This window comes from Rhipicephalus microplus, chromosome 3, assembly GCF_043290135.1.
Source record: "Rhipicephalus microplus isolate Deutch F79 chromosome 3, USDA_Rmic, whole genome shotgun sequence".
In the NCBI taxonomy this organism is placed as follows: domain Eukaryota; kingdom Metazoa; phylum Arthropoda; class Arachnida; order Ixodida; family Ixodidae; genus Rhipicephalus; species Rhipicephalus microplus.
In genome coordinates, this window is record NC_134702.1 from 112,963,544 (window position 1) to 112,978,662 (window position 15,119).

Sequence of the window (15,119 nt, forward strand, 5' to 3'; positions counted from 1 at the left end):
CTTGAGAACCCCTATTGTTTGATTTACATTGGTTATGTCTCATGGGTTGTATCATTTAAAATTATTGTTTACTAACAAATCGCAGAGAAAAGAGTAATGATAACAACCCAATGTATTAATATCTCACCTTCACGCTTTCTCGTACATGCGAGAAAAAGTTCCATTAGATGCAAACACCAAAACGTGAATGTTGTGCCTGTAGCAAGATATTACACTTTCTGACACCCTTGCTTGCTGATAACGTTCCTCCAGTTTACTCCAAGAAAATTCTGGAAGGTCACATCAAGCTTAATCTTAAGTGATTGCTACATACGGAATACATTATTAACTATAAGAACTACAAGCTTCTCCCCCTACGACATACCTTTTCACTTTTTCATAGGGCTTTAACTCGTAGCTTTATGATTCTACAGGCTTCTAACTAAGCAATGATACAGCCATGTGAGACGCCATATATAGCAACCCTTGAACTTGTCCAAAACAGCTCTCTCTGTTTGGTAATCTTTAATGATAACATCAATTATAAATACTTCCCACGTCGTTCCTTCTTCAGCCTCTCACATAACACGTTTATTACTGTTCTACGTTCTGTGATGTTCACTGTTTCCAGATGCTATCGAGCAGACAAGCGAATTCCCATCACAATACAAGCCCGAAAGATGCGAAAACATCATGAATTTTCTCAATCTTGAATAGACTTTGATGTACAAATAAAAATGCCCCACAAATACGATGAAGAATTCAAAAAATTACAAAATGATTAGGAACGGTGTATATATGCGCAAAAATAAACGAAATCACACGGCTACATTTTATTATAGTCGCTAGGGTGGTCTCTATTTGTTTGAAGGCACAATTACCAGCGCATGCCTTACGATGCTTGCTGCTTTTTGTAACGTTTTTTTTTTCACTTGCACACTCAAGCACGAGGAAGGTGGTCATAGCGGGCGCGAAAATTTCCCATAAATTACGTTATTAGTGTACGGCGGTAGGGTGCGCTGCGATGAAGACCCTTCGATGGAGGACCCTGCATACGTCTTTGCAATCAACTACTCAAAGTCATCGATAAACACGTGTGAGGAACGTGGTTATCAGTAAAATTGCTGTTAGCTGAAAATGCAAATGAACAGCAAACACCACAAGGGAGACCGAAAATGTAGAACCGACTCGGCAAAACAAAAGAAGGTCATCTCTGCATTTATAAGCCGAACTTGCAACTCTGGTGATGTTTCACGATTATTTTTTCCATGGCAAAGTACTTATTGATCCAAAGCACACATGTTGCCACACCTAATACTATCACTAATTGATCCAACACAAAGACTGTCTTTTGTACAGCCTTGCTTTGGCGTCAGAGGACTAGAAAAGACTTACTTGTCACATTGTTATTATGATGATGTCTTGGTTCAGACGATGCTTATTGGAGGAAACGTCTCGCAAACGAACGGGCAGACCACGCACGTGTACAATAACGATTATAATAACACGCGGTGACGATAAAGACAGAGAAAAAAAGATGATGGTGATTATTATCGTGCGAAAGTGAGCTAGAAGTAAATAAAAAATGCCACTGCTTCAATGATAACCGCTTGTTGCGCAACGCATTATATAACATTGTAAGACACTGTTCGGAGAAGTATTAGTTAACAGTGTACCGTACAAGTCTTGCTTGTATATATATATATATATATATATATATATATATATATATATATATATGTATATATATATATATGAATATATATTTATATATATATATATATATATATATATATATATATATATATATATATATATATATATATTTGTGGCACGTGTTTGTCTTAGGGGACATTGCAGGCAATCCGCAGCTGTAAATGACGCCATGTGAGCAAACAACTACCTTCCTTCTATCATGAGCTTGAAACATCGATTTTTTTTGTTTGTGTCTATCATGCACACCGTTTCTTGAAATAGTGTGGCACACGTTACTATCCAAGATGCACGATTTTCTTAAATAATATTTTGAAAGTTCATTGAGGCCATGTATTTTTTTCCCGCAACCCAGTTGGAACAACGATGAGAGATATGCGCATCAGTTGTTACCCCAATAGGATGTTTTACTGAATGAACAGAGCAAAGTGGTAGCGAAGCTGTGACAAATTCGTCAGGTTAAGTACAGACCATGAATTTTGTTATCGTACAAGGCACCATGTAGCTACGATCCTAGCTTGCTGGCTACGCAGAGCGGTTTTTTTAAGTGGGCTATATTCTGTACTGTGGCAATAACTATTTTCTCAATATCAACCACCAACTTTCTAACAAACTCCATAAGATCAGATGTATTCCTATTGATTGTACGCTGTAGAACGTTTAAAGTACTGACTGTAAAGCTCTTCCACAAACTCAGGTTCGAGGCGTCGCCCTGGACTTCCCACGAAGGTCTTCATGTTGTCTAGCTTTCGGAGGACAGTGCTTCGATCATGTCCTGTGACCCAACTTGATTCAAGTATGCTACGGAAGGCCTTTCGTACATTCGACACCATCGTTTTCACGGCTTGTAGCATATCAGGCGCCACTGTGTAACAGAAACAAAAATTCAACAGAATTAGAAGGAAAGTATCTCGTTCACCGCAAGGACAACGTGGCGTAACGGTACAGGCTCTTTAGAATGTTCGAGCGTTAAGTAACGTTATGCCTAAGCGTAGCGCGAAGAAAACAGAACAGAATAATAAATACACAGTAGAGGCGCTATCTGTAAACTAAAGATAACTGGAAAGATACCTGCATCTCATAGTCAAGAACGACGACGCCGATGTGAGGTAACATGATACTCCTCGTTCACAGTATACTCTATTAGGGGTTTTTTTTTTTTTGCTTCTGAAGGTTTTAATGAACGTTCATGTGTCCTCATATCAGCGTCGCCTTTGCTGACTCTAAAGGGTGGGTTTTTATCAATAAAATTCAGTATCTATTTTGTTTTTGTATTGTGTGTTATTAACTCTTTTGCTCGCGCTACTATTCGACATGATCCAGCTCACTCAGTACTCCACGCTATGGTGCAAGGCTTGTGCTGCCTGCCCCTCCAGCGATAAATAAACTGGTGGACCCTACGAGTTCATTTAAATGCATTATGCATGAAAAGCAGCTCGATATTCAGGACCACGAAAGACATGTGCCTGTAATATATTTCTTGGTCCCGTCTTCCGCAGGGTGATGAGTAAAAGGGCATGAGGGAGGTTCCGAAGGTGCAAAGATTGAAATTTCAAATTTATTCTTTGCTATTGCACTTACGAAAAAACTGGTTACACAACACATACAGAATCAGAATGTACTAAAGTAGGAAACTGTTCAGGGGATTTCCTATAATTAATTGGGTGCACAAATATAAAAGTGGCAATAGTTGAAAGTAAGCATCAAAAAAAACGCAATCAATATTGAACAGTGTATACTAAATAAAGACAAAAAAACACTATGTATCCATGGAGCGAAAGATGATTAGTGAAGCGAGGCGTCCATCAGTCCATCCGTGCGTCCGGATGAACGAACAGACCGAGGCATGGACGAACGGATGGATGGAAGCACAGACGAAAGCACGGACCGAAGTAACAAATGGACAGACAGACAGAAGCATGACGGGCAGACAGACGAATAGACGAACGGACGGAAACATGAACGAACGGAAGCAAGCAAGGGCAGAATACGGACGAATGGTCGGAAAGGAGCACAAACGGACGGACAGACAGAAACGTGAACAGATGGATGGACGGGTGACCGGATGAACGGACTAACGAATGCAGACACAAACAGACAGATGAGCACTTTACCCCAGTCATCATTGTTCATTTCGTGGATATGCTATGAAAACCACTTACATCATCTAGTTATATTATTCGGATGTACATACATACACAATGTAAGACACAATCTATTGAGCAACTGATAAATTGGAGGTGGCTACATACTACTAATACGACTACAGTGGAGGAAACGACCCACGACCTAAAAAGCTTTGCCCCTAAAAAAATTGGCAGATCCCACGTACAGTGGGAATCAATGATACGCTAAAACACGAATAGAAAAGGTTGAAATGTCCCTTTACAGTCAGCACAACGTTACCGGGCGGAGGTAAATTATGCCGTGCATGATTTACATGTCAGGGTTATTATTTTTGGAAGTATTATTTACCTTCATCATTTATTCACGTCACCTGATACCAAATTTGGTAGATGGGGAGCTAGCGAAACGGCCAAGACCTTTTTATGAGCGTAGCATGTAGTCAAGTTTTACATGACACGCATTTCGTGATTATTATGTTTGGACGTCTCATTTACCCTCTTCGTATATCCACGTCACGTGAACTAAATTTGGTTTATGTGGAGCTAGCCAAATAGTCGCGAGCTCATCAGGAGCGTGGTATGTTGTCATGTTTTTACATGACATGCCTGTCATGATTACCATGCTTGCACCAGTCATATACCCTCGTCATCCATTTACGTACCGTAATACCCAATTTGGGATATGCAAAGCTAGCGAAACGGCCATGAGCGCAGCATAAGTGTGGCATGTAGGGATGATGTTACATGAGACGCATCTCTAGCATGATTTTCATGTTAGAGTCGGTGGCCTGTGTTCGCCATGCAATCTTGCCATACCATACAAATTTCGCAGCATGCCATGTGAACGAAACCACCACAAGAGCTGCGGGACCATGAGATGTAAATCATGACATGCATGAAAAACATGTCATAATTTTCATGTTATGACTAATCATATATGTTCTTCATACACTCATTTTATGCCATACCAAGGTTGATATTGATACCATTATCGAAACGGCCAGGAGAGCTGGAAGTCGTAGGCGACTAGATAGATAGATAGATAGATAGATAGATAGATAGATAGATAGATAGATAGATAGATAGATAGATAGATAGATAGATAGATAGATAGATAGATAGATAGATAGATAGATAGATAGATAGATAGATAGATAGATAGATAGATAGATAGATAGATAGATAGATACGCTCAAAGTCGCCGAAGTTCGCTAAGAAATGTTTCTCATTAATAATTTATTTATTTAGAAGAAACCATACAGGTTTTGTCGAGCTTTGTGTAAGGGGCTAATAAGGTGTAAGGTGACTAATAAACTCGATGAACAAAAAATCGTGTCTTTAGCATAGAGTAAACAGTTGGAAGAGGGAAGGGTATGGTTTAATTTATTTATGAATTGTAGAAGCAATAAAGGGCTTAATAAAGAGCCTCGCGGACACCACATTAATTACATTTAGCTGATGTAGCTTGGCCATAAAAATATACTAGTTGTAGTCAGTGGACAAGTGTCTGCGAAATAAGTTTAGTGGTGGGCCATAAATACAACAAAACAGCTGATTCAAAGGAGTATAAAGTAGCAACCAGTGCGTCAAATTATTTTATTAGGTCAATCAGTATGGCTTCTAAAACAAGCCCTTCATAAATAAAGTGCTTAATATTATTCCAAAAACTATTCATTGCCTGTTCGGTTGAACAAATATTATAATGCCAAACTGGTGTAGAGAGAGAGAGAGAATAAATTTGTTTAGATTTTGCATTCGAAAAGTGTGCAGCTGATTTTCAATGGCTTTACCAAAAAGCTGATCCAAAGGAGTATAAAGTACCAACCAGTGCGTCAAATTATTTTATTAGGTCAATCAGTATGGCTTCTAAAGCAAGCCCTTCATAAATAAAGTGCTTAATATTATTCAAAAAAGTATTCATTGCCTGTTCGGTTGAACAAACATTATAATGCCAAACTGGTGTAGAGAGAGAGAGAGAATAAATTTGTTTAGATTTTGCATTCGAAAAGTGTGCAGCTGATTTTCAATGGCTTTACCAAAAAACTCGGCAAATCGCACGCACCTTGAGAATCGACGACGTGCGAAGCATGCGGAGGAAAATTCATCATGTTGTAATTTTTGTTATTTTGACACATTTAGCCGCATTTTGTTATTTAGCCGTCATTTTACCGAATGATGCTAAATATATGAAAATGAGCTGTAAGCATATACTAATGTTCAGAAGTCGCGAATGTTCTGTGTAATTGGCTAAGCCAAATAGTAATTCAGTGATTGGCAACACCAATCAGTAAATCACAAAAATTCAGTGATGGGCTGAATTAATCACTTACTATTCACGTTAATCAGTGATGACAATGAGTTTTTAACAGATAAATAAAATACATCGTTTAACAGTATGTTTTTATGGTGTGTATAAATGATAGAAATGTCTCAGGTGGCATAACATGAACAACTATGTGATCACAAAGATGATTACCACAGAGGCGAGCTGTAAATCTGGCATAGGTTGATATTTTTTAGGTAGCAAAAATTCATTATTATCTTAAAACCTGTTATTATTCTTGTTGATGAAAATATCACAAGCAATTCCACGCGCTGAAGCAGCTCGCTGAAGCTCCACTGCGCCCTATGGTGGCATGGTGGATTGAGGGCGTTCTTAAGGTTGCCACCAGCACCCATGCAGCTACATGCAGCACAGCGGGATTTTCTGCAGAATGGCTGTGTTTCATAAAAGTTTCCGCTCTACTAGGTCGAAGTCTACTTGTCGACGCTGCCGTATTACTGCAGCTTCTCGAGCTCTGAGCTCAAAATTGAATTTGCGGAGTTGCGCACTGAGCCGCTGTAGGGTGTGCCTTACGTTGGCTCTTTCCTATGACGGAGGCACCAACGCGGGGAGCGTGCGCCTATAAGAGCGGCCTGTAGTGACCTTGTGCTGCAATAGAGCGGACATTTGAGGTCGTTTTTTTCACGCTGCGCCACACATGGCACACCTGCGTTTCAACTGTCGACAATGGCATGCACGAATTCGAGACAGATGCACACTTTGGTGCGTTAAGAGGCTTCGCCTCTTAAAATTGTGAAGCTTGCAGTAAGTGGCGCTTGGCTTAACACAGCGGAGCTGGTCTATATGGGGTTTTACAAGCATTATGTAACCTGTAGTGAGTAACAATACTTTACAAAACTAGGCATAGTCAAGTGTGAACAATCAATACAAGGCAATACTTAACAAGACCTAGAAAAAAAAAAAGCCTCGACATAGGAAGATAAAGTGAGACCAAGTGGGATGCAGGAATACCAAGTGCAATTTAGTAAAAATCTGTGAGGCAAATTCTGACGTTCCATAATCAAGTAAACCCAAGAAGGATATAGCGAACCCCAGCAAAACTATTTCAAGCTTCAACTTGTCCAGCTCTGTGCGTAGACGGGCCGTCGAGTATGCGCTGAAAAATTGTTGCTCCATTATGCCGTGCCTGATGTAGCGCGAGCATCGCTAATGAGCTTTTTCGCTCACGCAGAATTACAAAAGCGTGCTTTCTGCTTGTTATGTTTTGACGCTAACTTTCCATAAAATTAAAGGCTCAGGCGAAGTGCCATAAGCCTCATAAGTGAATAACCTAGGCAAATACTGTCCTGTACACTCGCGAAATGATGGAGTGATGAAGAATAAGCCTCGTGGTTTAAGAAACGTGCCATAAAAGAGGCATGAGCAAACAAAACGCTAAAAAAGCTGCAGTACAGAGACGTCATGAGTTCATGTGAATCACTGAAGTCTTGACGTATATGACTGGTTTCGTCTGTTGAAAATACAAGCAAAAACACAATACTTATATTCCGGTTATATGCAGAACTTTGCACAATACAATTCAAAGCATTCATTGATGTGAGCTCTATCGAGTCGAGCAACTTGAAAATTACCTCAACAGTATGTTCAATTCGCGAATAAAAACTTATAACGTACCTTTCTGCAAAAAGGGGCTTGTGAGTGCCAACTTCATCACCTTGATTGTGTGCACGTAACACACAGCCGCTGCTGGATTCCCGTCAAGCAACAAATCTGGCACCGTGTATTTGACCAGCTGAGTGTAGACGCTCCAGGCGATCAGATATCGAAGTCCATTCTCACCAAGAGATTTTGACTTTAGCATGTCGACGATTACTTTCACTGCAGCTTCTTGGAAGAGGACTGGATCCACTGCCGTATAGGTGTTGTTCGTGTATTTTGAAAAAGCGTTCACCCATTGGTCTAGTAATTGCGTGCAAAAAGATGAATGGAGTAAGTGAATTTAGGAAATCCCACATTATCAGAATGATTACCAGTTTTTCTTATAAGTAAACGCTATCATAACCATTATAATCAGGTGCATTTTTTTAAAGATCGTTGTCAAATTGGCTTTTACATAAGCGTTCTCCGATGAACTCCTCCATTGTTTTTATTATTTCCTGCTTGATGTGAACATTGTGCCTTCTGACGTTCAAGTGTCCTCATACATCCTTCTAATAAATTAGCCCCTTCAGTCACGAATTATGATGCGCTGTCAGACATGCGTCAAATATGCGTTGCGAAATTCTAATACACTCAGTATTAAAGTTCAAGTATAAAAACAAAGGAAAGTGTTGATTTGTATCAGTTCTGGTAATCATTATAGTGGGCGTATAACTAACAATCTTATACTCTGCCTCCAGCCAGCTTCAGTACTTGCGTAAAAATAATGCGCTATTAGTTACGAACTGCATGCACAGTTTGTTTTTTAGTTGTTTATGTTTTGAGCGAACAAAAACAAATGCTTTTCACGTTGGTATTGTAGTGCGTAATGTCGTTGTAGCGCTTCCAGCGCAGTGATCCTCTGCAGCAAAACGCAGTTTAATTACGTTAAATATTGGCAGCTGCTTACTCAGGATTTTAGCACGAGTGTGTACACTAACTTTCAACCAATTTTATGGAACACGCAGTGCGTGAAGTGCCATTGATGTTGGTGTCTCCGTTTCTACACACCGTGACGACAAGGGCTAATTATATTGGTCGTACAAACATTATCTCGTCACCACCTCTGTTTTAGAAATAATTGACCGAATTCGCGCAATCTTCCCAAAACAATGAATTTCTATGAAGAATGTAGGGCATGAGGTAATCAGTAGTGAGAAAAAACACGAGGTGTAAGCTATTTTGTCACAGCGCATTTGATAAGTTTGGCTGCAGTACATTCCTTGCGGCTAAGGTGCATGACCATTGCTAGTAACTAATCGCAAATAAGCACAAGTACGAATTGGTACTTCCTCAATTGAACGCTCTAATTAACGATTTCAGCGAAAGCCAGATGCGTGAGCCTATAATTTGAGGAAACTAACAAGGTTCTAACTATATGCGACCGTTCAATAACTAAACTACAAAAAGGGAATTTAGAGGTAGAGCGAGCCCTGATGAGCAGAATTTTTGTAAATTTTCGTGCAAGAGCTGGTTTGTGAAATTACAATGAGTGAATGAACAGGTTTAGTGGTAGATATAGGGGCTTTGTTTCGGGTGAAATGTAGCTGTGGTTGATTAGTGAAGGCGACGACTGTCTTAATAAAGGAAAATTCGTATTTAATACTGAAAGAGAATACGTATACCACATGAGCTATACCGATGAGATCGCGCTCTTCAGCCATGCCTAGATTTATTAGGAATAATAATGAATAATACAGACGAACTTGCAATAGTGATTGAAAACAGCAGCCAAGAAACAAAAACAAAAACAAATCAAAAAGGATATTTAGAAGGCAAGTGTTCACTAATCATCATTTGTATGGTCAAAGAAGAGTTGCAGAGTAAGTAACTCGACATTGCGCAAGAGTACTTGAATAAGTCGTCCGATGCTTGAGGCCTGCACCTATATTTAGATGCACGCTAAAGAAACACGCGCGGTTGAAATTTCCAGTGCTCTCCGATATGGCTTTACCCGTAATTATTTCCAGGTTGTGGGACCTTAGACCCCCAGGTATTAGTGTTTAATATTATTATTATTATTATTATTATTATTATTATTATTATTATTATTATTATTATTAATATTATTATTATTATTATTATTATTATTATTATTATTATTATTATTATTATTATTATTATTATTATTATTATTATTATTATTATTATTATTATTATTATTATTATTATTATTATTGTAAGGTCTGGCATCACAGGCCAAGGGGGTGAGTGTTCTTTGTCGCAAAAGGGCGCGCTTCCCAAAGAGCCGATTCTTTGGAAACAATGACCCCGGCGGAAGGACGCCCGTTCTGGCAAGAAGACCACGGTCGGTCGCCGCTTTTAACTACCAGCTAAGTGGTCCCCGGCCAGCGGAGTGACGGCGGACGACGTGAGGACAGCGTATAGACACCCATCCACCTGGATTAGAGTCTACTGGACGGCTGTCACGCTGGACAGCGTAGTCATCTCGCAGTAATGGCAGGAGGCCTGCAGCCGAACGGCGTCACCATTGTGTGCGTTCGCACAGTTCGCGAAACGTAGTGTGCAAGCCAGTTGTTTCGTCTCTCTCTCCCTCTCTCCGACCAAGAGTTTGAGTGCTTGAATTGGAGAGCGAGAGGAGAGGACGGCAACAAGTGTTTAGTCTGTCCAATAAACGGACCGAATTGTTTTGGTTGGCCACGGGGAGAATCGGGAGGGGCAACCGAGGGGTTAAAACCTGGCTCTCGAGTCCCCACGGTCGTTCTGATGGCAGCAAAGAGTGATCTGCACTACCGACACTGCCGAGGCAACATGCGAAGGTTCCAAAGGTGAAAGAGTCTTGTAAGTATGTACTTAGGTTACTGTACGTAAAGTCGAGTACTTGCAATGTATCGAAAGGCACTGGCTTCCATCCTTTACAAGCAGCAGCAGCCACGATAAGACGAGACAAACACCAAGTAACCAACCTTCCACACCCTTCTATAGCAACAGCGGCTACGCAGCTGAAAGAGCTCTGCTCAAGGGATCAGAGGGAGTTGGCAGAAGGTTGAGTTTTATTATTATTATTATTATTATTATTATTATTATTATTATTATTATTATTATTATTATTATTATTATTATTATTATTATTATTTAGACGACTTGTGTGCTTTTCTCTCAAAGCGAATGAAGATCGAGCCTGACCATTGGGTGGGTGCACTATGACCATATCAAGAACAAGGTGGCCGGTAACTTCGCCTTCGTGCACAAAAACGGGCTTGTTTTTTCAGTGGTGGAGGCAATCCGCGGTCGCGGTTTTGCCATATGGGCGTAGCCTCACCAGCGTTCGATAAGTTGAACATAGCTTAGGTCAAGTAGTAACTTCTGGGACAACTCACAAAAAATGAATACAACGGAAAAAATTATTGGGTAAAAAAAATCCACAGGCAGTAAACAATGTGACAAAAAAATAGCAGGTAATCATAAGGAGAGCAAAGTACATTCGTTGCATATTTTCAGACAAGCATACGTTGTGGGAATATGTAGGAAATTAGGAAAACTTGGCAAGAATTTGGGATAGTGTGGCGTTTGATAAAAACGCCGGTGGCACACGGCATAGACTCTAATTGAAGCATGTACGTGATCTGGAAGTGGTGGAACGAAGAGCAACTAATGAAAAATGCTGCGGATGACCGCCGAGAGCAAGTTGGGGTGATTAGAATATGACGTTCGCCTTAATGAAGCAGAGTAGGTTGGCTTATAATGAGTGAACTATAGACTTTGGGAGAGGACTCTCCAACATTAAACATGATATATGCCGAATATGTGGATGAAGACATCATCACAATAAAATTAGGACAAGTAGTAGTAATTATGTACTTCAAAGCGGCCTAACAGATTGTGTTGATAAATTCTATTGGAAATTGTCTCAAGTTATTGATTACCGGATAAGCAACATTTTTTTCTGAAATAACGTTTTTTCAGTGCTTAACCAGTTGTAGAACTGAGAATAAGATAGTGAACATCGGTGAAGCAACAACAGCAGTACACGCTGACTACTTAACCCACCAACCGCTCCTATGAGTGAGAGCTTTAATCAGTAAGTGTATTGCGTAAGTTTCTGTCTCTTAATTTTCTTGTAATAAAGGCTGATTTCACAACTACATAAGAGGCATAGCAGACCATAATAGCTCAGATACACGCACCTTTAGTGATGTACGGTCTTGTGAACTTCAGAGGGATGTAATCAATGGCAACAAATCTGGGTTCTTTTTCGGGATGCCTCCTGATAATACTTCGTACTGCCGAACAGGAAAGACAAAGTTTTTAAATTTAGCTTTACAAAATACAAATATGTTGTTCTGTGATAAATGTTTCAGTAACTAGAGTCCGTACTGGCTAAAACAAAACAAATATCCATAGGAGCCATTTTATATGTGCATAAATTTGCCTTTTTATTGTTCTCACCCTCGTGCGACTCCGCCTAATGCAAATATCTTTCTCCCACTCCTGCTATATATGGCTACGGTATATTGGTTCCCCTTCATGATACCATACATGCTTTAGGTATGCTATAAACGCACCAATCCCTCTCTATTTTCATCCACCTCACCCTGACTTTCCTTTACGCACCTTCGCTATGCTATGCTTTATATTATTTTGCATGCCTGATGTCTTAAATTGCTACAGAACAGCATACGACAGTACAGGCTGTAGCATACATGACAGCATATGACAGCGCGGGCTGCTAAGCTACTTCACACTTAAGACAGAATTCCTCTATCTGTCACATCTATTTCGCCTAGCTATGCGATCGGCTTTTTGCAAGGCCGATCGGGCATGCCCAGCATCTCACCCAGGCTTGTGTAACACCTCGCATGCCAAGTAACAGCGCCAGGAGAATTTTCACACCCTGCACTAAAGCTTGAGCGTACCGACGGCGCTCCAATGTGTTACGCGGCGCGCTGTGCGGGGTGCTCCATGCAGCAAGGAGATCCTCCTGCACTACACTCACTGCGGCTGGAAGGAGAGGGTTCTGCCTGCACGCTCGGTCGCACAGACACGGTTTGCCCTAGACACAGCTTCGTTGTCAAAAGAAAAAAATCTTAGTAAACTATGCAATTTGACGCATCCCACCAGACGGCTTTGCGTAATCCTCGTGCACTCCGCTCAGGATTGCCATTCGAAGAAATCAAGAGCCACAATGCCCTCACCTTCTTTCTCGTAACCAACAAGTTTCGCTGCAATCTGAGCGTCACGGCGGTGCTGGACACCATACCAGCTGAGTAACTTGGCGTAATCATTCCTATTATAGCTGTCGCTACGTCGGACCCGGTCATTAAGCCATTCTTTTTCTTTTTGACTGAAGTCAAGCTGTAAAAATGTGAAAAAACGGAAGTTATTGTCTCATTGTCCTTGTCTACGACTGAAAAAATAGTGCACGTTATGGGTTACTCCACAATATACCACCTATATTCAAGACACAGTGTGCGAACATTTCAAACTCTTAAAGTGTGTTAGGAACATGAGGGTGTGGTAAAGGAGAACAGGCAAGACGTGACATTATTCTCGAATAGAAGTACGCAACAGCAACCGTGTCACTTTAGATGAGCGTATATTTCATCAATACAGTATTGTGTTATCTTCCTCAAACGATCGACTACAGTCAGCCAAGGATAGCCGAAGAAATTTACGGCCTAGCTATTTACACACTATTGATGAATCTGCATGTGCACAGAGGAGGCACACTTGTGTTGTGTATGGTGCATCAGTGGGTTCCAGTGCGTGCATATCAAGCGGCTCGTGGACTATTAAGAACTTTTCGTAGAAAACGGCAGATTGTGGGTATAAGTATTATGCGCGTTGTGTTCACCATTGCCACTTGTGCTCGTCGTGCAGACAATTTCAGCCCTAAAATTTTACTCTTGATTAGGACATCTGCAACAGGTATTGATACAGGTAAAACGGGTCTCTTTGCAACATTTGCGATGGTTAAAATATATTTCTAAAGAGGGTCACCTGGTGCATTCAGTCATTCACAGTTATAATGAGGGATAAATGAGAGCTATGCATTCTCAACCTTTCGAGAAAAAGCAAAGGATCACAAAGTTCTCTTGTTGCAATGCCATGTTCTTGAACATCTATCTTTCATAATTCGCAAGACTTTGTTTGGCGATTCGTAGCGGTGGCTTAGGCATACTTTATTTTCCCAAAAAATACGTCACATTGCTTTGAATACCTTTCAGAACAATATATTTATTCGGAAACATATTATGAATACATAAGTGCTGCATATAAAGAAAGCGCCAGGCATGCGTCGAACGCACACCAGAGTCACAGCGAAAGCTGGAAGAGCGGCCTTGCAGAGCCTTTTTTAATTCCTTTTTGGGCAACTGCTGATACTTTCTGGGTATTCACTACGCCATAAATATACATAGTTTTGTGTAGTAGGTGAACATTCATTATGGTATCCTTCGTCATTCTTCGGAGAAGCGTAGTATTCGCTACGCACTTGGTAAGAATTTTGTGTGATTTGTTATGCAGTGGGTGACGAAGATGAATAGATAGGCCTGAAGTGGTATGCATCACTGTAAATAAGGTGATTAGAACAAGTTTTCTAATGAGTTGAAGCATTGAACAACAAACTCATCATGCAATTCGCATTGTGTGAGGCCTGGATGTTCCTATTATTTTTAAAACACTTAATTACACATTAACGCGATTCTTTTCTCGACAGCAAGCTTGCCTAAGGCCAGTTTAAAAACCAGTTCCAAGCACCAGCGTGGCTCAGTGGATGCATTGCTGAAACACAAGTTTGCCGCATTACCAGAAGCAGAGGCAAAATCACCAGGAACGTTCACGGAAGATATTCGAATGGCTAGGTAGAACCCTGGGCTGGCACGCAGCGGGCCCGGGTTCAAATCCTATTGTAACCTCGGTGCTTTTTTTTCTGAGTTTCTTCCAATTTTCTTCCTATTTTGCGATATTGGTTACGTACACCGGCAGCGGCAGCAGTGGAAAATAACGGTGCTGCACGTGACCCGTGTCCTGATCTTATAACAGCTTCAGCTGTAAAAGCACCACAGGCAGGTCATTGTTACCAGCCGTTTTGCAAGAAAAGACCCTGTTGTCGAATTCCTTCAGTGAGAGCAAACACGAAGTCATGTGTGATTAGTCTTCAGGTTTGGCTAAATGACACGCTTATTTACAAAAACGTCGCACCTACTTCAGACTGTTTCTTACTCTTTTGCACGAAGAAATTACGAATAATAGGTGTATAAGCAGGGACTACCTGTGAGGTGGTAGAAAGAAGTGAAGCTTTATTTAAAAGTATGAATTAGAGTATTTTTAAATGACACTGCTATAGTGGCCCTTTA

General features: G+C 40.6%; 1 long non-coding RNA gene across 1 annotated transcript; it reads right to left on the minus strand.

The window, feature by feature from the left end:
• Positions 1–7,782: 7,782 nt before the first annotated feature.
• On the minus strand, positions 7,783–13,098 carry LOC142803293 (uncharacterized). Its single transcript, XR_012894043.1, has 3 exons — positions 12,957–13,098; positions 11,949–12,044; positions 7,783–8,061 (listed from the first exon to the last, which is right to left on the minus strand). It is a non-coding gene; the product is annotated as an uncharacterized LOC142803293 (long non-coding RNA).
• Positions 13,099–15,119: the final 2,021 nt, after the last annotated feature.